This window comes from Grus americana, chromosome 2 (genome assembly GCF_028858705.1).
Source record: "Grus americana isolate bGruAme1 chromosome 2, bGruAme1.mat, whole genome shotgun sequence".
NCBI classification, from domain to species: Eukaryota; Metazoa; Chordata; class Aves; order Gruiformes; family Gruidae; genus Grus; species Grus americana.
In genome coordinates this window covers 152,223,342-152,245,115 of record NC_072853.1, presented here as the reverse complement: position 1 = coordinate 152,245,115, position 21,774 = coordinate 152,223,342, and the positions used below count along the sequence as shown (strand labels likewise).

Genomic DNA, 21,774 nt, shown 5'->3' with positions numbered 1-21,774 from the left:
ATTCTACCCTTGTGAAAGTGCTTTAACTTAAGAATAAAATATTGTTTTACCCTCTGCCCTGCTGCTCAGCGTAACACCAGTGTTAGCTTCCATAACTATAACAAACCTCCTAAGCAAACAGGTTTTAATCTCTGCTTCCAAATGAGGCTGGATAAGGAGCAAGCAAGCTTAATTAGGTACAACGGCCAATTCATTGTCCCCTCCTCTGCCTCTGCTCACCTCTGGTCCCCAGGAGCATGCAGATGGGCAGCCCTGAGGGTGTCTGCCAAAGGTGGATGTGCTGCTCCCAGAAAGCTCACCAGGGTGTGCTGCGGGTGGGTGGTATGGCATCTCCTGGATGGACAGCTAGCTGCTTTCCAAGGAACGTTGAGAGACAGGGCTTTGTCCTTCCACTTTACAGCTCACCCTGAACTGAGTAAATGGGATATCTGTCTCCTTATTTGCATGGAGAGGGGGGATATTTTAATGGCTTGGAGCCAGCACAAAGTCTCTGCAATGTTAAAGCTGTGGAGTTTGCATGGATCACTTTTCCAGAGGAGGGTGAACATAGCCCTGCTGTGTCTCCAAGCAGCTTGGGTGTTCCCAGCAGTGTCACCCATGGGACAAACAGGGCTGAAGAAGGTGGCAATGGCTGGTCAGACTCTTTTCAAGGTGGAGGCGAGTCTCCTCATCATCTCTCCAAAGAGCACAGCCTTGGCGGCAAGCAGAGCTGGCAGGAGGGCAGGGAGGGAGTGATGGAAACTTCCCAGGGGAGGGTTATTAAACAGACTGAACAGGCTCCGATACATCCAAGCACAAGTAAACGTAGCGATGTCAGGCCCAAGTACCCTGTTTTGTTTCATGACAGCACCTTCGCAAACATCTCAAACATTTGTTTTCCTTTGTGCAGCCTCGCATGCCACCACCCAGCACCAACAATTACAAGCTCCTCACTTTTTAAGCACAGCCTTATGAGGAAATATTGTTACAATGAGCCGCAGCTCAAGCCTGGCATGAAGATGAAAATGAACACAGGAATAGCAGGCAAGCAAGAGTGAGTGCAGAAGTTGCAAGGAGAAGCGGGGTCAGGAACAATTTCAATGGCTCCCAGGAGCCCCAAAGGGAGAAGAGGACTTCAGATACTGAGAAATTCACGAGACCCCTTAGGAAGAACTTGCTGTGGAGTTAGTAAAAGCTGGTTTATGACTTTTTGGACTGAGATAGCCATCAAAACTGAGCAGGTAAGTATTTTTTCTGAGGTGCAGTGAACTGTGTTGCTGCTGTAGCACCACCTTCACCAAAAGGAGCTGCTGTTCCACAACAGGGTCTGTCCTGTGGGGCACGAGCCTTGCAGAGCTTGCATGAAATGTGGGGCCAGTAACTCTGAGCCCTTGGATGTGCATCTGCTCTACTGGATGTCTGAACAGGCCTGACTCCAGGGAACAGGTGCTTAGCATGGTCAAAAGTTCACATCTTCGGAAAGACATCCCCACTAGTCATCCCAAACCACTAATGGTTTTGCACATCCTGGCCTCAAGTCAGTCTTCTCGGCAGACTAATGCCAAGGACAGCAAGGGTGGCTGAGAGAAACAGCTGATGAGGACGTTGTGTAGCCCCAAGCCATGGATTTCATTGAGTTTAAGGGCAGATGATCACCAAACTGCCTGCAGATTAGGCATTTAGCCAGTCAAGGTTTGCCTAGGCACTTGTCACTGGAGCCCATAAGCACATGGATCCTCAGGGAAGAGTGCTAATTGCCCTAATTGTCACCAGCAAAGAGCAGGATTCATGTTGCTAACAGCCACACCCAAATCTTCACCCAAAATCTCCCAGTAGGGGAACTATGTGGGGAAAAAGAGCTTCACTGTAGAACAGTGGACAGGGAAGATGGGGAATTCTCTGCCAATTTCACATCCCATCTCCTCAAGACTTATAAGGTTTTCCCCACCCCTGTGTTGTGCTGTGGATCCCTCCCAACATCCCTTGAGAAGTGTAGACAAGGAAATTGTATTTCAGCAATCCTACCAAGGCTGTGTTGGAGAAGAACTCCTTCTCTATTGCTTTTTGATGGACCTCCAGGAGACCCTGGTAGGTCCAAGATTTCTTGAAGCCTCTATTTTGTTCCAGCCCAATGTTGAGCTCCTGCTAAGGCCTGGGGAGCCACTGCTGGAGTGATGACCTCAGCCCTTGTCTGAGCCATCACTTGCATCCCACCCTGGGTTTCTGATCAGTATTTATCTCCATTTCCATTTGCAAAGAGTGGCTGGTGTGAAGGAAGTAGAAGCTGAACTGCTCACACTGTCAGTGGGACCATCCATTAGCTGTGGGGGTCACAGTCTCATACCTGCACAGGAGCAGGGGTTTGTCCTGGGCCTGGCCACCAACAGGCACTCTCCTGGAGAGCTCCCCATGCTCCAGACCTCTTGTGGTTGCAGACTTGGCAGCTGGCATAAGCTTCCCCCCGCCAATCTTTCCCTAAATATTGTGTTTTTCAGGGTGTTGGTTTTAGCTGTTGTATTTGGCAGGTTTCCTTCATTGCCTTTAGCAGCACCAACTTACTGATAGGGAGCAAAATTTGAGGACGTTAGCGGCTTATTCCACCTCCCCTACATTCTCTCCTACACACACACACACACGCCACCCCCTTACTACCATGCCCAGAAATGGGGCCAGATGGTAAGGACTGGTGCTCAGGGCAGTATATATCTGTATCTTCCTCCTTGCAGAACATTTCCAGATCAGACTTTGTGTTATGTTTTGGGTTTTTCTTATACTGTTCACCAACTTCTTGGTAGGATGAGATGTGCGGTAGATCAAGAGGTTCAGACTTCCCTGTTGGGAGACTCATACAGAGTTTTTGTCCTTCTTAACACTGCAGGCTGGCATTTCAAAACTCCTCCTTAAATGCCAAAAAAGTAGCTACTGTCTCATCAGAGTTCAGATCCTGCGTGCTGTCTGTCTGTAAGGACCTCAATGGATACAATAGTTGCTCCCTGGCAATTTCTGAAAAACTTGATCTTATTTCTACAGCTACTTTTGAATGTTTCAGGCACACCAACACATGGTCAGAAGAAAGAGGAAATGGGAGCTGGAGGGAGGTGGGAAGAGGAGAGAGAAGTCATCTCTTCTTCCTAACACAGTTCTTTAATCTGTGAATATGGGTTGTTACTGCAGCATTAGGATTTGGGCTGAAGGTTTATAGCAAAGAAAGACGTGTAAAACCCCTCCCCTATTCTGAGGAAAACATGCATAAGCGGAAATAAATACATAAGTATTCAACAGAGACATCAGATGCTACCAAGGCCACCCAGTGATTTTTTTTTTTTTTTTTATTCTAGACCATCTTTCAGTTCTATATTTGTGCATGTCTTTCACCTTGGGATGCTTGGCTCCAAGGGAGACCATGACCTACCACTGCTGCACCAATAGCAGAGCGAGGCATCCTGCGCTTCACGTGCTGAGCTTTGCTGCACTCACCTCACCAAACGTCCTCCAGAAACAGCCGGGAAGCTCCTCAGGGTGGGAAACGTAGGGGAGGAAGGCTCTGGCAGGGCTGATTTCTGAATACAGTGGATGAACTTCATCTTACTCAACACTAGCTGCTGGAAGGTAACTGCTGAGCAGCTAATCTTTCCTATTTCCATTCCCACTAGAGAAAGTGAAGAAAACCAGAAGAAGAAGAAGAATCATTTACCCTAGATCTTCATGGCCTGGGGCCTCCTGGGAGGCAAGGTGAATCCCACCCTGAGGAGCTTTGCGGGTTTCAGTCCAGTTTGGTGAGAGCAGGAGCGCAGAGTCAGCCTTTGTCTCTTAGTTCATTCTACAGACCTTGGCCTGCCTTTTAGGAGCTCCCAATGTAGCCAAAACCCAATGTCATCTCCTGGGTTTTACTCTGAAAATGCGGGTCTGTACCAAAGGGTCAGCTATTCCTAATTCCTGGTGGTTCAAGACCAGCCGGCGCAGCTTTACAGGAGCAGGGGGCTGAGTGCCCTCCCAGGACCCCTGCCTGTTGGGCACTGCATGCTCTGGAGTTCAGCCGTGGAGACATCCAGCTCCCCTGTTTATGCTGCGGCTGCCTCCCAAACACCATTTGAGGATCCAGGCGAGACAAGAGCACTTCTTGTACTGCACACAATATATACAAGTTACAGGATAATTTCTGTCTCTAGGAACTCACAGTCTAAATTAAGACAAGATTGCAGTGAGAGATGTCACGAGAACTGGCAACAGGGAGAAAGGAGGATGGGAAATAGGATTCTTGCTACAATCTCATCCTTCTTTTAGCACACTGCCTTTTTGTTTAAAGCAAACTTTCCTGTTTTCTGGAATGATCTCCCAGCACATCCCACTTCTCTCCTGTTTATCTCTGTCGATACCTAGTGCTTGTATTGCATCTCTAGATACATAATGCATCAAGTTCACATGTGGTATTAATAAGCTCTGGGTATCTGCACAGAGTGGTCGCAAAGAGCATCTGACTGATTGCATTGCAGAAGGGCGCATGGAACTGGGGTTGTTTTCCCAGATGAACATAGGCAGGACATATCTGAGACCATTTTTTTCTCCATTCCTTCTCATCACATACATATTTTCAGGACTCAAAGTCTGGACAAGCAGAACATCATGATGTCAACCAAGGGAAGATGTAAATCTCCTTAAGTAATTTTTAATGAAAAAAAATATTGAGTTACTCTGAATGCCATAGTTTCTGGGTGGCTGGCTTTAACTTTAGCAATCCATACTTAAAGGGAAATTTTACAGTCTTAATATATTCCAGATGCTCTCCTAGTCCCAGATGAAAGCTCTGTCGTCATTTACTGTTAATATTTTTGTCAGCAGTAGAATTTTATTGTAATACCCCATCTTATTTGTAGTCACTATTAGTCATGAGAGAAACTTCCTCTACAAGTAATCCCTGGGTCACTCCTTGAGTGTCCTGTCTCACTCTATTTAATTAAAAACCATTAACTGTTTGTTGTGTCCAAGACTTGTCCATATAATGCATGTATACAATGACATTTTACATGATGAAAACCTTTTGCTTCTAGCAGTTGGACTAAAAAAAATAAAGTTATACTCTACAGTAACAATAGTTGGCTTTATAACAGCTCTCCGGTGGAATGAAAACAAGAGATTTGCTTTGAAAATAAACCTCCATGAACTTGGATCAACAACAAGGGACACGAAGGTTTACTGCAAAAACAAGAAATATATTTCATGCTGTTAAACTTTGATCAGATGTTAGTTTCTCACAAGGAGAATAGTATTTAAATGTGGCAATTTTGATCCTTTGTAGTGACCGATGGTCTGATTACAGAGGGAAGGGGATTTGGGGAAACATAATAGAGCAATTATCAAAGCACAAGTCCTCTGGATGGACCTCTGAGGACCTTCCTTATTCAATGAAGAGCAGTAGAGTAAAACGAAATGGCACTACATGATGGGCTCCATATGATATTCAGTTAGTGTGCAAGTTGGAAGCTGCTATGTTGTGTTTTTTCTCACCACTATGTCTGAAGATTAACCTGGATTTTGAAAAATCAAGACTTATTGCTCCTGCTCTTGCCTCACTACCTTCCTCACAGGGCTCTGGAGCTGCTGACTGCAGCTGAGAGGAGACACAGGGACACACACGCTCCCAGTGCTGTGGCCAACTCTTGGGCCGGCTCCTCAGCACCAGCAGCAGGTTCTGCTCTTTGGGAAAAAAGTCTTCTCTGTCTAGAGCAGTGTTAGGGATTAAGTTTGCTCCATCCGGAGGTGCTGCACGGGGACATGATGAGGATGAAGCATGTCTTTTAGTCCTAGGCTGTATCATCAACATGAACGTCCTAGGCTGTGAGCCACGCTGATAGTGATCTCTCTGACACATGGGATGTTCCCATGTTGGATCCCGCGAGGGAAACGTTTCACATGACGGGAGCCTGTGCAATTATACTGAAGCAACAGAAGGTGGCTGCTGGCTTTGACCAAAGTCTCTGCTGGGCAGCACCACTCCAGGCTGTGGCATTGTCACCACAGCCCTTTCTGTCTCGTGACCCAGCCTTGCAGATGCAGCCGGTCAGTGGTGGAGTGTGTGAACCAGCTGTGTCAAACAAGTGGAATCTGGGCATGGTTGCAGGATACTGCGCAGTGGAACCCAGCTGTGCAAGTCTTGCACACACACTCTACATTTGATTTGGCTGGGAAAACTATCACTGAGATGTCCAAAGCTGTGGAGGCCTTATTTTGCATTAATTCTGACAAATTCTGGTGATGTTGAACATCACCAAGACAAAGTGAGGGCCTTCTGAAAGGACTTACCTGTGCACCCTGCTGTGGGCTACAGCAGCTGAAGGTCTCCTAAGAAGGAGATGGCTACTGGAGTCCTGCACCCCAATTTACTAACCAGTGTTTATTCCATAATTAGTACCTTAAGTCTTAAATAGAATCTAGTTTTGCTCAGTGATGGACAAATTTTATTGCAGAAAGATTCCTACTCCAAAAACCTAAAACCGTCAGAATATCTAGCGAACCTATTAAGTATTGGGGAGTATGGGCTCTGTGTTGAACTCCATATCCAGAAGAAATCCTGCTGCAAACAGGAGCTGTAACTTCCAAACGTAAGGCTGCCTCTGCAATATACTATGTGAACTGCAGCCAGGACATACACCTGTAAGAAAATTGGGATGTGGACCTCTTATTTAAAGCCATGGATGAATTTATCCTTGAAAGGTGCAAGACTGCGTGGGGCGGTGGGGGAAGGAAATGCTGTCTATTCAAACATGACTTGATTGAAGGGGTCCAATTAGGCTGGAACTCCCATATTTGCTCTGCCCTCTGTGTCTCGTCTTCTAGTTTTGGTGCTGGGACACCCATGCTACTGCAAAGCCTCAGGGATATGGCTAGAACATAACAAGATTTATTCCAAAGTCCTTGTTTATACCATCTGGATGAATGTGAGCAAGTACAGATTCCTAAAGGGATGTGAGGGCATGTAATAAATGCCTGAGGTCTCTGGTCTTTGGGTGCCTCATCTTCTTGTGCAGTCTGTTGGCACCTCAGGGTGTAATCAAAGCTTTTTTTTAACCTTTTCAAAAGTTTCCTTTTAAGTTTACAAATATGCTTAAAGCAAGACTTAAAGTACAAGGTAAAAAGATATTAGGGAGCTAATTATTATCCAGAGGCAGTATTCAGTTTACAGCAATAATAAGATAAAGGTTTGTCAGGTTTCTTCTGTCCTGTAGCTGCAGCTGTGGTTGTATCTTCATGAAGTGGCCAGCAGAAAAGCACTCTCCATTCAGCTGAGCTCTTCACCGTGTGAAGCTATTCACAAGAACATAATGGAGTCGAGACCAAAGAAAGGAAGAGGCTGGTATGCTGCAGCTATAGAACATGTAATGAGCCTTCGTATCGTAGAGGCTTAAAGAGGTCACAGCTCATCTGAATGTCCTTGAGACACTAATGTACTGTTTCTGATTTTTATTTTGGACGGCAGTACTGTGCCCTGCTAGTAATAGCAGTGAACCACATCTAATTATGGATAGTGCAACTGTATCTGCTGATGTTCAGATACTGAGAGTTTCAGAAAGACTTTAATTGGAAGGAAATAGACCCCAGTAAGTGGACTGTGGCTTATATACACTCTCCTCTCACTTTGGCTCCATTAGCATCATCCAGGTGTTGCTATCATATGTGAGCACAAAATCTCCTGCAATGCCTGCACTGAGAGATGAATGATGACTGACAACACCAAACAGGCACAGCAGCAACTTCTGAAGCAGCCTCTGCTCTTTCCTGGTGTTTGTGGTTAAGATGGTCATTGGAAAACCTCATCTCTGGCTACATGGAAATTACACATCAGTGTTTACTACTGACTTAGAATCCAGCAGACTACTGAGCCATCCTCTGACACTGAACAGATGACACCACCACTGGATATTGTATATTGCACTATCTTTGAATCCTTTATGGCTTGAGTCACTCTGATACTTTTGAAGAGAGGAACATTCTAGCTAGTTGAAACCTGTTATGGTAATCTTCCTTTTCTTTGTTACTTTCTTCAAGCCCTGCGTCTGTAAGCTGTAGGCCGATAACCACTGGTCCTTACTTGGCACTGCAGTTGGCATACATTGTGATTTGCAATGTATTAGGGGTAAGTCAAGAGAAATATCAGACTTTACTGGATGCAGGTCAACTAATTGGCTGAATTACATGTGGTCTGCTGGTTAGCATCATCTCATGGTACATTCATGGACCATTACACAGCAATCCCGTACACCAGCTTTCTCTTGCTCTTCCCCTTTCTTTTCATTCGTTTTTGTTTGGGTGTTTTTTTTTTACCTTTAGTTGCTTATGGGATCTCTTTTTGTGAGCTGTGGTCTTAATTTCCTCTTATCCTCTAATGCTTCACTTTTCCTGAATTTTGTTCTTTCTGCCATGCCTCCCACCCCAGCCCCGCAGCCCACCACCCTCTGGGCCACCCTCGGGGCCCTCACTTCCTACCTGTGTTCCCCAGATACAGGCTGGGGTGATTGTGGTTGTCAGTGAGCAAAGAGCTGCTGTGGAGGTTGGGATTTGGCAAAGCAGTGGTTGGTACCACAGACTGTATTGGTTGGAAATGTGGAACAATTCTTTGTTCAATGGGGCACTGTATTTCCATTAGAGACAATGCATTTTTCTCTTAAGTACACGTTGGTACTGCCCTTCAGTACATAATCCAGGTCTTCTTATTTAAGGTGGAACGATTTACACGAGAGGTACCTTGAGTAACCCAAAGTGCTTAGACCCAGTCTTGGGTCACGTCAGCTCTGTTTCCTGTGCACTGCCTGCATCACTGGCATCATAGCTCCAGGTACCTGGTCCATACTGACAGCTTTTAGCTTTTGGGTTTGGTGTCATGGGACACCAAAATGTCCACATTTCACACAGTGACAAGACAACTCCCTGCACAGAGGATTCATTGAACCTTTGCAAGAAAACCTGTCATCAAGTGCATGAGGTAAGTATTTGCTATTTACATACACAGCCAGAAATTTTCTCCCATGCATGCCATTTTCCTACCTGGCTTCCTTCTCTGAAAACAAAGGTCTGTAATAGTATCATGTTTTAATTGGCAAAGCCTCAAGCCCCAGTGATTCTCAATTCAAGCGTGAAAAATGTGATGAAAAATGGAGAGCCCTGATTTGTTTTTGCTTTGCTCTGCAATTAAAATCTGTTAAAATGCGGGGATTTTCTCCCTGTTGAACTCTAACACAGAAAATCCAACTTTATCAGCAGTTGAGCAGCCTAGTGTCACCCTGTGAATTCCAGTCAACTCCTCCTTCCCCTCTCATGACCCAGGAATGAAATAGGTGTTCTCTGGTGTAAATACCGGGTGCCCACCTGCACAGATAATCGTGAGCTGATCTGCCAACAGGAGATCAAAATGGGGCGGATAACTGCTGAGCACTCACTGAGGGCTTTTCCCCCAGAGCAGGCACTGACCTGGGTCTCTGCCCTTTGTGCAGCCCCCAGGTCTTACGGGACAGGGAGGAAGAGCCTCTCCGGGACCCTCATCCCGCTCCAGCCTGGCTGAGTCGGCACACCAGCTGGAAAGGCTGGCTGGAGGCTGGAGGAGAGGGAGGGAGTCTTGACAGGCGGAGTGCAACCACATGAGCCTCATTTCCTTTGGAAAGCAGGCTCGGCAAAAAGTGTACAGGCCTTTTTTTTCTAGAGGGATTTCTTTCTGCAGCTGCTAGAAGCCTGAAGAAAAATTTCAGCCCTCTTAGACCCCTCTTACTTTACAGTTTGGGCACTTATGTGCATGTTCAAGTCATGTATATACATAGGCATAAGTGACGGGCTGAACCCACCTTAGGACTCAAGCATGGTTGGATGCTGCTCTGCCAGGAGAGCAGCTGTGAAGGTGTTTGCATCTCTTGGAGCAATGGGCTCCCTCTCCGTGGGTGCAGCAGCCCGTCAGTACCCCGGGGTGGGGTTTGTGCCCAGGGCCCAGCCGACCATCCTGCGAGAAAGGCTGCTGCTTCTGAAAACCACAGGCTGTTGCCACAAATGCCAGGGTAACGCATACTGCTTGCAAAAGCCCCTGCCAGGGGAGCCAGGCAGAAAGGACCGTGCTGCACTTTTACTTCAAAATTATTTTTATTTGTTCATGTGCAAGAAAGAGACAGAAATTTGCTGTTACTTTTAATCCCGCTCAACTTTCAGTTGTAGAGGTTGGGTATAACCCATGCAGCACAAAACCACGGGCCGTACAAGATGTACGTAAACAAGGCCGTGGGACTGAGGTGGAGATGCGGAGAGGCAGTGGCACTGCTGAAGGGATGACCAGGGACCCTTGGTGGGCTCAGAGCCAACGCTGCCTAAAGCAGCTGCATGGAGTTCACGTCCAGGTGGCTTGAGCAGGGCTGGGCTGGGCACCCCATCCATCCAGCTCCACCAAGCAACAGCCTTCAGGAGCGATCACTCCAGGAGGACTCTGCAGAGCTTCTCTCCTTTTTTGCTTGCCCCAGAAGACACATTTTGTTTCTGTGCCAACCACAAACAAGAAGTGGAGTTTCAACACCAGGTCTTTGGTGAAATGAAGCCAATCACCCTGAGTTCGCAGCATATACTACACTCTCCCTCCCAAAGTGGAATGCAGCTTTGGAAGGGCAGCACTTTATCATAAAACAAGCTATTGTTGTCTGTGTTTGAGTGCAAGCAGATTAATGATGAATCGGCTTTTTATGAATGCCTCTTTTCATCCCTTCCTTATCCCTCACCTGTGTCTTGCTTTTAAGACAGATGGTGTAACTTCCTTTGCAACTTCAGTTCCCATTGCTCACTTCTCGTCTTGCCGCTGGGGAGCACTCCCAGGTAGAGCAGCTCATAAATAAATCTTTCCTTACAATTGCTCAGTGACATGTGCAGCCTATAAACAATCCAGCAATGCTGAATAAGGAGCTAATTCAAGCTGGTGACCCTTAAGCATGAACTGAATACACTGAATAGAGACAGCTGGGTTGTAGGTTTTGCTACTTTTGTAAAACATGTTTTAAATTAAAATAAATACATTAAACGTGAACTTAGATATGATCCAAAAAAACCCCCTCGTAGAGTAGAAATATGAATTCCCAGATATACAAGACTAGCAGTCAGCTGTTTAAACGGGGTAAGTAAATTGATAAGCAATTGTCATTTCAGGATTAAAACGTGTAATGTAACGAAATTAGATGCATTATAGAAGATCCTGCTTCAGTATTACTCTGTTCCAAATTAATTATTCTGAAATAGTATTTCAAAGTTTCTTTTTCTGAAAGTAAAGACGAGTGTAACATGCAATATGCTTCCACAAACAGCATGTGCAGTTCCTCAGGACTTGCATCATTAGGGTTGTTAAAAAAGCCTGTATACTGCAGAGTAAGGATTTTTTTACAGTATGGAGCCCTATTAAAAGACAAACATTTCTTCCCCCCCGAAGGTCATGGGAACTGTTTCCCATAGAGCTCTGCCCAGGAGTTTCTAGTTAAATGGCAGCCATTTTATTACAACGTCTGTTTTCTGTCAAGGAAACTTAGCACATCTTTAACTGTCAGAAAAGGCTATACAAACATATGCTATAGCAGAACACAGAATCCATATACATTTGCTAATAACATGCTCTGACTTCACCGATAAAGACGAGTTTATCAAGTCCTGGGGTTACCACTGTCATCAATAAGGAGCCTTGCACTTGGCCACAGCTGACCACGAAGAAGTACTGCAGGAAGAGTATTATCTCTACCCTCACCTTCGGGTTAGGCTGTGGTACATGCCGTTGCATTTGTTATTACTGTCTTATTTCGAATAGTGCCTGTTATAGCAGGAAGATATGAGGTATCTTTTCTTAATTGCAAAGACCGGTCAAGCCAAGAGCCTGGAGCCAGACATTGTAGGGTCCCTTCCCACATCAGTACAAAGTCACTGCTTCATCCCAGCAACCCTCTCAGCTACTCTGTCCTTCCTACGCTGAAACTTATACACTCCATCACCACATCTGAGCACGTCTCCGTCCCGAGGTCCCCGCTGGGATTAGCTTCTCACATGCTTGCCTTCTTTTACTCTCTCTTCCAGTGTATACAATGTTTTGAATTTTCTAACAACACACACATGTTATTGTACATTTAAGAGAAGGTAACATCAAAGAAACAGAGTTTATACTGAGGGCAGAAGGTGATGAGGTATTTCCTGAGGAAGTTCACACTACGGTCTTAGAATTGCTAAATATTGTTGTTCTGAGGAGTTAAATCTTTGGTAACCTTAGGAGTTTATGTAGGTTTATGATGTTATGCGTGGTGTTCTTTAACCAACGTTTAGTATGCAGTTTGAGTTATTTGGCTGGGATTTGTATGGCAACCCAGTGACAGGAGAGCAGAATACAGACTGTAAATTCATGGTACACAAAAGTTTCTGAAGTTCCCACTTGAAAAGGCAGTGTTCTGTGGTATAGCACAGGCACCCTTTGAAACACGCTGCCCCGGGCACTCTGCTGAACCCACCTTTGGCAGCTTTTGCTGGCAGGCCAAAGTTCATTTCCCTGAGTTTGTACAGCAATTCAATAAAGCCTGAAGACCAGTTAAGATGCTAACACAGTTTAAATATTTACTGCTGTTACCGGGTTTGAGAGACAACTACTAAGTTCGCAGCTATGGATAGCTGGAACTGGAAAAAGATGTCCCTTGACTGCTGAGACATCCAAGAAGTGGCAGAAAAGAGGGCATGAAAGATGGGAGAGATCCTGGACTTCAACAGAGGTCTGGAGAGAAGGTCCGGCCAGGGAGTCACTTGGTTTGTACAGACCGTCAAGAGACAGGACCCGACCAGGAGGCACAGGAGAGATGAACAGGCAGAGAAAGGGAGGTCAGGCTCAAAGCATGGACAAAATCACGGAGAAAAGAGAAGCAGGAACTGGTAGAAGCAAAACTGATGTGATACTGAAGCAGAGAGCACTCAAGCGTTGTCCTATAGCTGAGCAGGTTCCAGATACTACCTTTAACATAGGATGAAGCCATTTGCGAGGAGAGGCACACAGGCATATGTAGCCTGAGGTAGAGCGAGAACATTTTAGCACCACAGCAGGGGGCCAGTTTTGTAATCCTGCAAGAAATTTCATATAAAAGAGCTATATACTCCTTTTCTTCTTATTGCAAACAATAAGAGAACCGTCCAATATGTGTATGTGCCTACATGGCACTCTTTGAGGGACACAGAAGGAAATAATGAAACAGAATAAGCACTGATGGAGCCAGATAGAGCTGTCTGGTTGGAGAGCAAAACAAAGGAGCCCTAAGAATAACATGGGGAAAATGCAAAAGAAAGCAGAAAGCCAGGAGGAGTTGGAGGACACATCCAAACCGGGATGAAGAGACCTTGGACAACAGGCCAGGCAAGGCACTGGAAGATGCCATGTAGCGTAATGAGTGGGACTCGTCACCAGTATGTCTGGGATATTTCCATGAAGCTAATTTCTTCTGCGGGGGACGAAGGAACCGCTGCTCTGGATCACACTCGCAGTCCAGCACCTCCTGTGGAAGAACAGCCAGAAGCCATGGCCACAGCGGAATGAAGCCTGAAGCTGACATGAGGGAAAAGACGTTGCAAGGCAAAGCTTCCCCAGGAGAGATGTGATAGATTCTGCCCTATGGCCTCAAAGTTTAGATCCTTCCCATTGCTTTTTCAGTTTTATTTGGTTTAACAGTAGAATGTAAGTGGCTATTATTGGTTTTCAAACCAACATCTAATTCTCATATGTGAAAACCTGTTTAGAATAATACTGCATTCTCACTAATTACTGCACCAAATAAAATCTATTCCGAAGTATAGAAACTATCAAGTATATGTATTGTTATTTCTTCAGTATCAGGAATTCCCACTTTTTCCCTGGTTTCCTGTCTCAAAGTTGCATTGTTCTAGCTGAAGAAGTTATTTCAGGATTAGTTGTAAGAAACATCTGAGATGATCGCTGATTGAGACATAACTCAGCCCTGTTTCCACAGAAGTTCCTGCTGACCTTTCATGTGATACTTTTGTTTCATTATTTAACATATTTTCTATTTCTAGTAAGAAACATACTCACATTTTATACTGACATTATATTTTCATGGCGATACTTTCCTAATGCTCTGCATGGAGATTTTTGATTCTTGTCATTATCTATGAAGATTTTAATCTACAGTTATTATTTTTGTTTCATTTGGCGTCTACATTTGGGAAACAGCCAAGGGAGGAAGCGACAAATCCATCAGATGAAGACGGGAAACCCTGTGATTTCAGAGCTGCTCACGTTTCATTAGAAGTTGCTTTTCCCTTTGGCTATTTCATACTAACATCCTTTCATGAGATAGTTTCTCTATTCATATCATTACAATATACCATCAGAACATTTATTATATATTATTATAAAATAATATTATATATTATTATAAAACCTGACTGGAATAAGTCTAATCTTGCCCATTATATATTCTACCATGTTTACACAGCACCCAAGACAGCAGATCTTAATGGGACATGGGGGCATGACTGTATATTAAACATAACACAGTAATAACAGCTTTACAAAAAGAATGTATCATCTGTCTAATTGCTATCCTGCTTATAAACTATTTAGCCTGGAAGATACTAAGTCAATCATGAGTACCACCTTGTATGTGTATGTTCCTAACATATTTCTGGAGTATCTTTCCTCCTTTGCCCGAGGCACAGTGGAAACAAGCAGCAGTCACTCACTCTGGCTCCTTCCCCATGAAAAAGACTGGGTATTTCAGCATCAGGGAAAGGGAGGTTTTCAGTTTGCTTCTCTCAGTAACAACTCTCAGGGTCTCAAGATGTTTATTACAGTAGAAAAACAAATGAGAATAACAGCATTGATTAAATCGTGCCTAGCACAAGCCCTGGATAGCAATTCAGGATAATAATAAAAACACTGCAAAACAACATAAATACCAATGCAATTGAAAAGCCTCCCTCTAAAGCAAACAAGTCAGAGCACAGAGAAGGAGTGTAACATCTAATGGCTGCCCCGACTTGCACAATATGTAACATCTCCTGTCCGAAGCTCTCGCCATCCCTCAGAACAGCCTCCAGCCAGCAGAAAACATTTCAGTCCCCAGTCAAGGGTCCCAAGAGGGCTCGGTGCCTCCGTGTACGTCCTCTAACTCCTCCTGTTGCATTGCCACACTAACAGGGCAACCACAAGGATGTGGATGATCAGCAGCAAAGCTTGGAGCAAGGCTGCCTGAAAGAAAAGGGAGATTAGGATGAGGGCTGTGTTGAACCAGAGCCAACCAGTCAAACCATGGTACTTACACAGTAAATAATCGTGATGACAACTTCGCTCACCTTTCAGCACTTGCCCCTTTTAAACAATTCTGTAGTATCTTGCGCCCTTACTCCTAACAGCGTATCACCGTGGGTGTTGACATTTAACCTGTTTGTCAACAGATCCATTTACATCTCATTTCACTGGCACCCCATGCAAGAGGCAGTAAGTGAAGAGCATTTTAGCACGAGTGATGAAAGATGTCATTGCTGGTGCCCTTTAGCACTGCCTGCACTGCCATGAAGTATAACTACCATTAGTAACAGGAATTTGAGTGTAATGTCTACTTTCACCCAGCAAGGTCAAAAATTTATGGTTCTGACCTTTTCTCTCTCATTTGATGTTGGAGTGGGCTCGGGTCATGTTTGCAAGGAATAACATAAAATCAAATAGAGTTGATGCAGGTTCAGTGTGAAGTGATGCAGAGAAAGGATTCCACCTCTCCCTGATAAAAATGACTTCAACAACTTTAATAATGAGGGCCATAAAGTTCCACAAACTTTCCAGAAAAGTTTGTAAGGCTGTAAAATGTTTCAAAGGGGCACACAAGAGAATGCAATTATTCCAAGATGACCTGCATTTATTCTTATCATTATATAGTTTCTCAGATGTATTTCTCAAGATCTCAAACATATGTTTCAAGAAGAGCAAGTCTTGTTATGGCATAAAGGTCTGTGTTAGTTAAAGCATAGCTTTTAAGTGCTGTGCTCTTAGCAGGCTGTAAACCGCTTGGATGTAGTTTGGGTTGGTCACTTTGCACATGCGAGCTAAAGAGACACACAAGCCCTCGTGCTGCATTCCCCTGATTTGACCAAGTTGGCTCAGTTGGACTGCTGTCTATGCTGACAAGCCTGGGAGTTTTAATGGACTCTTATATTTTTCCCCGATTCTTATTTTCAAGGCCAACCAGAGTTGAACTATTTGGCTGAGTCACTTTTCAGCGCTGGAGCCGTCTGATGTGCACAGCTGCCATACGGTCTCCAGCACGCTCCTCTTGCCCCGTCACCAGCAGCTCAGCACGCGAGGAGCAGGAGTGCTGCTCTCCGTGCACACCAGTGATGGAGGGCAACTGCCCAGCGACCGAGGGGAAGGGGTATTTTAGGGACCGTTGGCTCCTCTCTCACTAAGCGTGACAGACAGGAGTCACAAAGTTCAGCCAAGATCAATCCTGCTAGTGTTTAGGATTAGGGATTAGCTCAACCCATTGCAGACGCAGTGGCTCAGTGAGAAACCATTTTCCAAATAACGAGTTGCTCTGCGGTCTTGTTATCTGGAACGGTTTTTCTTTTTTCTTTTTTTTTTTTTTTTCTGTAAAGAAGGTCAGTGCAGTGTCCAACTGCTTAAATACATGCATAGTAACTATGTAGAAATTCAAACATATATCGTCCGTGATGCTGTAGTACAGCTGGCATAATGCATTTATTTTTGATGCAGTTTTGTCTACTTTTAATTTATTTTCTTGCTGTTTTTAACAGGAGTGAGAAATCACTTTGACAAGGAAAGATTTAGACCAATTCTGGACACTCATAAAACATGCTGATATGGGAGATCCGCAGATATCCTGCAAATTTTCTGTGGTGGAGCTTTTTTTGCTTTGTATTTGTAGATGCTCCCCCTGGCTGCAGTACTACAAATCTAAGCAAACGTAACCTTCCTTGAAGATAATCTTTCCCAAACTTTCTGCTAGGATGCATAACTTCATCAATTACCCCAGTTTTGGATCTCAGTTTGGGACTTCTGCCAGAAAATATAATGTCTATTAGCATTCAAGCTATCCATTTTAGTGTGCATACAAGCTGTCCTCTGCTGTCAGGGTCTTCAGCAAGAACTGTTGCTTAACAGTGTCTTTGGAAATATCAAGTCATACATAAGCTATGAAATAGATTGTTATTGTTACATGGATATTTTTAACACACTTGAGCATTGAGCAATTAATACGAACACATTTTGATTCCTATTAGCTAAATCCCTTGGTATCTAGCGTGCTTCCTCTCTGGTTTTTGTAGTCTAGCGGGAGATATAATTTGTACCAGCCCACCCAGGGCAAGGGAGCAAGAAGTAAGCTAATATATTGCATATCTTTTCTTGCTGCTTCTCACTGCTACAGTGACCTTACTCCCTGCTGTGAAAATTCATGTCCAAACTTCCTCCCCCATACCACAGGATGCTGCAAGTACTATCTGAAAGAAATGCAGGGGAAAAAACAAAGAGAGCAGTTGAATGGTGATTAGCAAGGATAACAAGACAAATAGGAATAGCTGTTACAATACAGGTTCTAACCCCAGCGAGACCACTATGAAATTATATCCAGCAATGTTCCTTGTCAAACTTAACGGATTAGAAGTACTTTGGCTGCTCCTTATATAGATACTTTAAATTCACTTTGTAAAACCATGAGGCAGATACACTGAACACCTACCTCTGGCCATCTGCTTGTCGTCGTTGCAGCTCGTGACTCGCCTTGCATACCGCTGTGGTCCACTATGTCCGTGCTCAGCCCATCCTTCCTGGTCAAGAATACGGAGGCATGGAAACTCTCCTAACTATGAGGTATCTTCAGATATGTGGGTGCTTCCCCAGGACTAGTGCAGCAGCGTGTTGTTTTTGTTACTCCAGGTGGCCAACACTTTTCCAGGCAGTCTGATTCCTCCAGGGAATATCGTATTTTTAATGCCACTCAGTTTTCACAGTGTTGGCTTTATATGGAACGAGTCGACTCCTAGAAACTAAAAGAAAGCTGAATCTTTTTAAGTTTTGCTGTTTCTAAAGTGCTGTTAGGCTGAGCCCTATGCTTCTGTTCCTCTGGGTCCTCCCGGGCCCATGGAGCTCTTCGGGCTTAGGAGGCAGCGATGCCTGGGGCACTGTGCGAGGCTTAGCCCAGCGTGGGAGCTGCACCCCTGCAGTGGAACAGGCGTGTGAGCCGCAACGCCTGTACGTTACTGCAGTAGAATATACTTACTCAAATGCCTGGTTTTCAGAAAAAATAAGGGTAAATTTTGGTTAGCTTTTTGTGGGTTTTTTTCATGTTAAAAAATCATTTTTACATTATTTAGTTCTCTACTTGCTTGCTGGACACCAGCATTTCAAACCTCACCACCACGGTAGCTGCAAAGCATTACCCCTAGTACAGGAACATGACACCATGCTCAGAAATACAATCTTTAAAGCACTGAATATTTTATGCCTTTTGTTTTGCTTTTTGCTTAGCAATTAAAAAGTGCCCTTTGTTTGTGTTTCAACAGCATTATTGTAGTAGGACACTCTACCAAAAAAGGCAAGAAAAGAGCTTTCATGCCAGTCAAGAGTTCTCATTTTTCCAGCAATGACAGAGTCACAAAAAAGGAATATTTCAGCTGTGGGCAATCTGGAGTTTGGTTAAACAGGAATGAAACAAAATCTACAAGTGACAACTTGTGTTTGTAACAAAGATTACCTCAAACCCAGGAAACGTTACAGAGTAAACCACTCCTTGTTTGCATTTCAAAACAAAATTTGAGTTGCTAAAATACTGCTCCTCTGTACTTGAAAATACCCAGTGCATATATTCCTCTCACGCCCTCCTCAGCAGGGCTTCAGCAACGGATCCACCCCACCGACTTTTCAGACCTGAGCTGCCATGCATGTGTGTCAGTGGTTTCTCCCCGGTTTTGATGCCAGTCTGGAAGGAAAAAGTGGAGCAGTTGGGTGAAGCCCGCTCCGTCCCACTCCCCCAGCCACAGCCAGCCTAGCCCCTGAGCAGACTATTTTCTCATCGTCGCATGACTAATATAACCACAGGCACTTGAAGTGCATGGGAATTTTTCCAGCCAGTATTCAGAGGGCAGCAGCAACCTTTCTGCTGAGGAGGGTCTTATGACATATTTTCTATTCTTTTTCTTTCAGTAAAGAGTTTGCCGGCACCGTTGGTACAGCAACGCAGACCCCAAACCTGGCACCATTGGAAAATGACTCTTCTTGAATCCTTCACACACCCTGAATTTCATGCCAGCACGGGCCACGCTGGTGACAGTGACAGTCCGTGCATTTTCTCAGGCATGTTCTCTAGTGAAGCTCTGCCAAAAATGGCCGAACCGATCATTTCATGGCTACTGCACAACAGCTCACAAGACAGACAGCAAACCTCTGCTAGGCTGTGCGATACGTTCCACAGCGTGTATGTTCTGGCAGCATGTGGTGGCGGCTCACGAGGTTGGTAAGAGCCATTTTAACTCTTGCATGTGCCGACACTGCCTTTTCGGGTTTTCCTCCAGTTATCCCGGAGCCTGTGAGCCCCTGAGCAGGGTTAGCCAGCTCCCTGCTGGGGCTCTCGCTAGGAGTAGCTGAGGCATTGCTGCTTCTTCTGTCCCTCTTTCTACATCTGCTTCTGTGTTTCTGAGAAGCCTTGCCAAGAACACCCCAATTTATTTAGCTCTCACGTCTGATTTGATTTGAAGCTTCTCAGCCCGTCACCCTTGGGTCTGGCCAGATTGCTGGAGCAGAAGTCACGAGATGTCTTAAAAAGAAGACATCAATAAAAAAGCTGATTAGACAAAACTGTTGAAAATCTCCAAGAATTAATTTACAGACTAGATGTGATTGATAGCTTCCCAGAATGGCATCTTTCCAACTGCAGTGTCCCTATCACACCAGTCAATGATGGGACAGATTAGGCACTGAATTCCCGCCAGCTGATACACTGGAGCATTTCTCTTTATGAGAAATGTTGCAATTTGGTAGGCTTTGACCATTCCTTTGAACTTTGGGTGTTCACACTGCCTGATTTTGGCAAGTTTTCACCTCAGTGGATAGCTGTGCGCTGTTCAAAATCTACATGACCACAGCAATGATACCTTTTATTTATAAATGTCACCCACACGTACTTTGGCTACACGAGGTCTGGTAAACAGAGAATGCAATTACACTTCAGCATGATAAGAGACACAGAGCTGGACTAGACCAGGGGGATTTGAAGATGTTTTACATGTTTCGATTTCAATGCTGTCTTCTGACTGAAAGCTTGATGAAAATCCTATCATCTCAACCACAAAAACTGAACAGCCAATTAATTACTAACATTGTCTCAAATGACTTCTAAATAAAGGAGAATGTGGGTGTCTTCGAGGCTGATGTTTTAGGTATGAAACTCAGTTTCACGTCAGAGATCCTCCACAGCGCGCTGCGATGAACCCTCTGCGGGGCCAGCCTGGCTGCTGGCTCTCCGCCTTGCCATCCCAGTGGGAATTCAGTTCTGCAAAAACCTCTGAGTGATGCTACTAGCATCAGCCCGCGGCTGACATCTGCAAGCTGGGAGCATCACTAGCTGGTCCGTAAGATAAATATGTCAGTGAGCCTTACAGAAACACAGGAAAGTCTTCACAGAAAAGAGCTGAAAGGAACTTCTAGCTGTGAATTTGCTATTGCAGTGACAGTGTGTGGCTAAAACCCAACGGCACAGGCCAAAATCAGATATTTGCACTTTTGAAATACAGAGGAATTCATATTTAAGCCTTCAGGCCTAATTCCTGCAGACTGACATTTCTAACTAGCTCCACAATGTCCAGTCCACAAGAAGGAAAAAGAAGTCTTCGTCAAGCAAGAAGAAATTTTCTTGTGACTGTTTCTCCAATTTTTGCAGAATAACTTATGAAAATTACAGTCCTTTCCCTTGGTTCAGTTTATAACTGGATCCCTGGGATAAAAGTACAGATTTGGGACCAAACTCTGCTTCTTGCAATAGAAGAGATTGTTTTGTTTGACGTGTTTCCTAAAGAGGTCAAAGAAGGGCAGGGTTGGTTTGGGGTTTGTTTTGTTTTGTTTTGTTTTTGTTTTTTCACAAATCTAAATAGGTATCGAGTGATGGTTAAAATAGGAAGATACCCCAGGAGCTCTGGCCTCTCTGCATAGGTGCAAATCTGTAATTTAGCTGAATTCATTCCAGAGCTATATTAACCTGAGTGCAGGTCAGCAGATGGCAGGCAGGACACAAGGGCAGAGTGGGGCAGGACAAGAGACTTGTTAAACCCTGAACTTGCAACCGGATCTCTGCCAGCGGCTGTTCAAAGCCTCCGGAGACTGCAGACAAGCTGGGGGCAGGCAGGGATCCGCGCTGGCACAGGCGGCCGCTGAACCAGGGCCTTGTGCATTGATTTATTTTAGAAAGTCCAGGGCACAGTTACTGGACAACCTAAATATAGCTCTATCAAAACTGAAAAACAATCTGGATTCAGCCATGGACAATCAACAAACCTCCTCACACCTCAGGCGCTGGGACATGCTGTATAACGTGCAAAAGTCAGCGCTTTGTGGGGGCAGAGGAGGAAGGAAAGCGCCAGCCGAGGGAGGACAGGCCCTGGGCAAGAGCCAGGTCTCCTCTGCAAATGCAGCAGCAGGTAGATGCAAGGGGACTTCAGCTGGCTGCTACCAGAGCAAGAAACAGCAACGCCCCAATGGCAAAAAAAAAAAAAAAAAAAAAAGAAAAAAGAAATCTGTAATTTCAT

General features: G+C 44.8%; 1 long non-coding RNA gene across 1 annotated transcript; it reads right to left on the bottom strand.

Moving 5' to 3' along the window:
• Nucleotides 1–14,881: 14,881 nt before the first annotated feature.
• Nucleotides 14,882–18,946, bottom strand: LOC129202527 (uncharacterized). The gene is made up of 3 exons (XR_008575734.1): nt 18,905–18,946; nt 17,718–18,017; nt 14,882–15,214 (listed from the first exon to the last, which is right to left on the bottom strand). It is a non-coding gene; the product is annotated as an uncharacterized LOC129202527 (long non-coding RNA).
• Nucleotides 18,947–21,774: the final 2,828 nt, after the last annotated feature.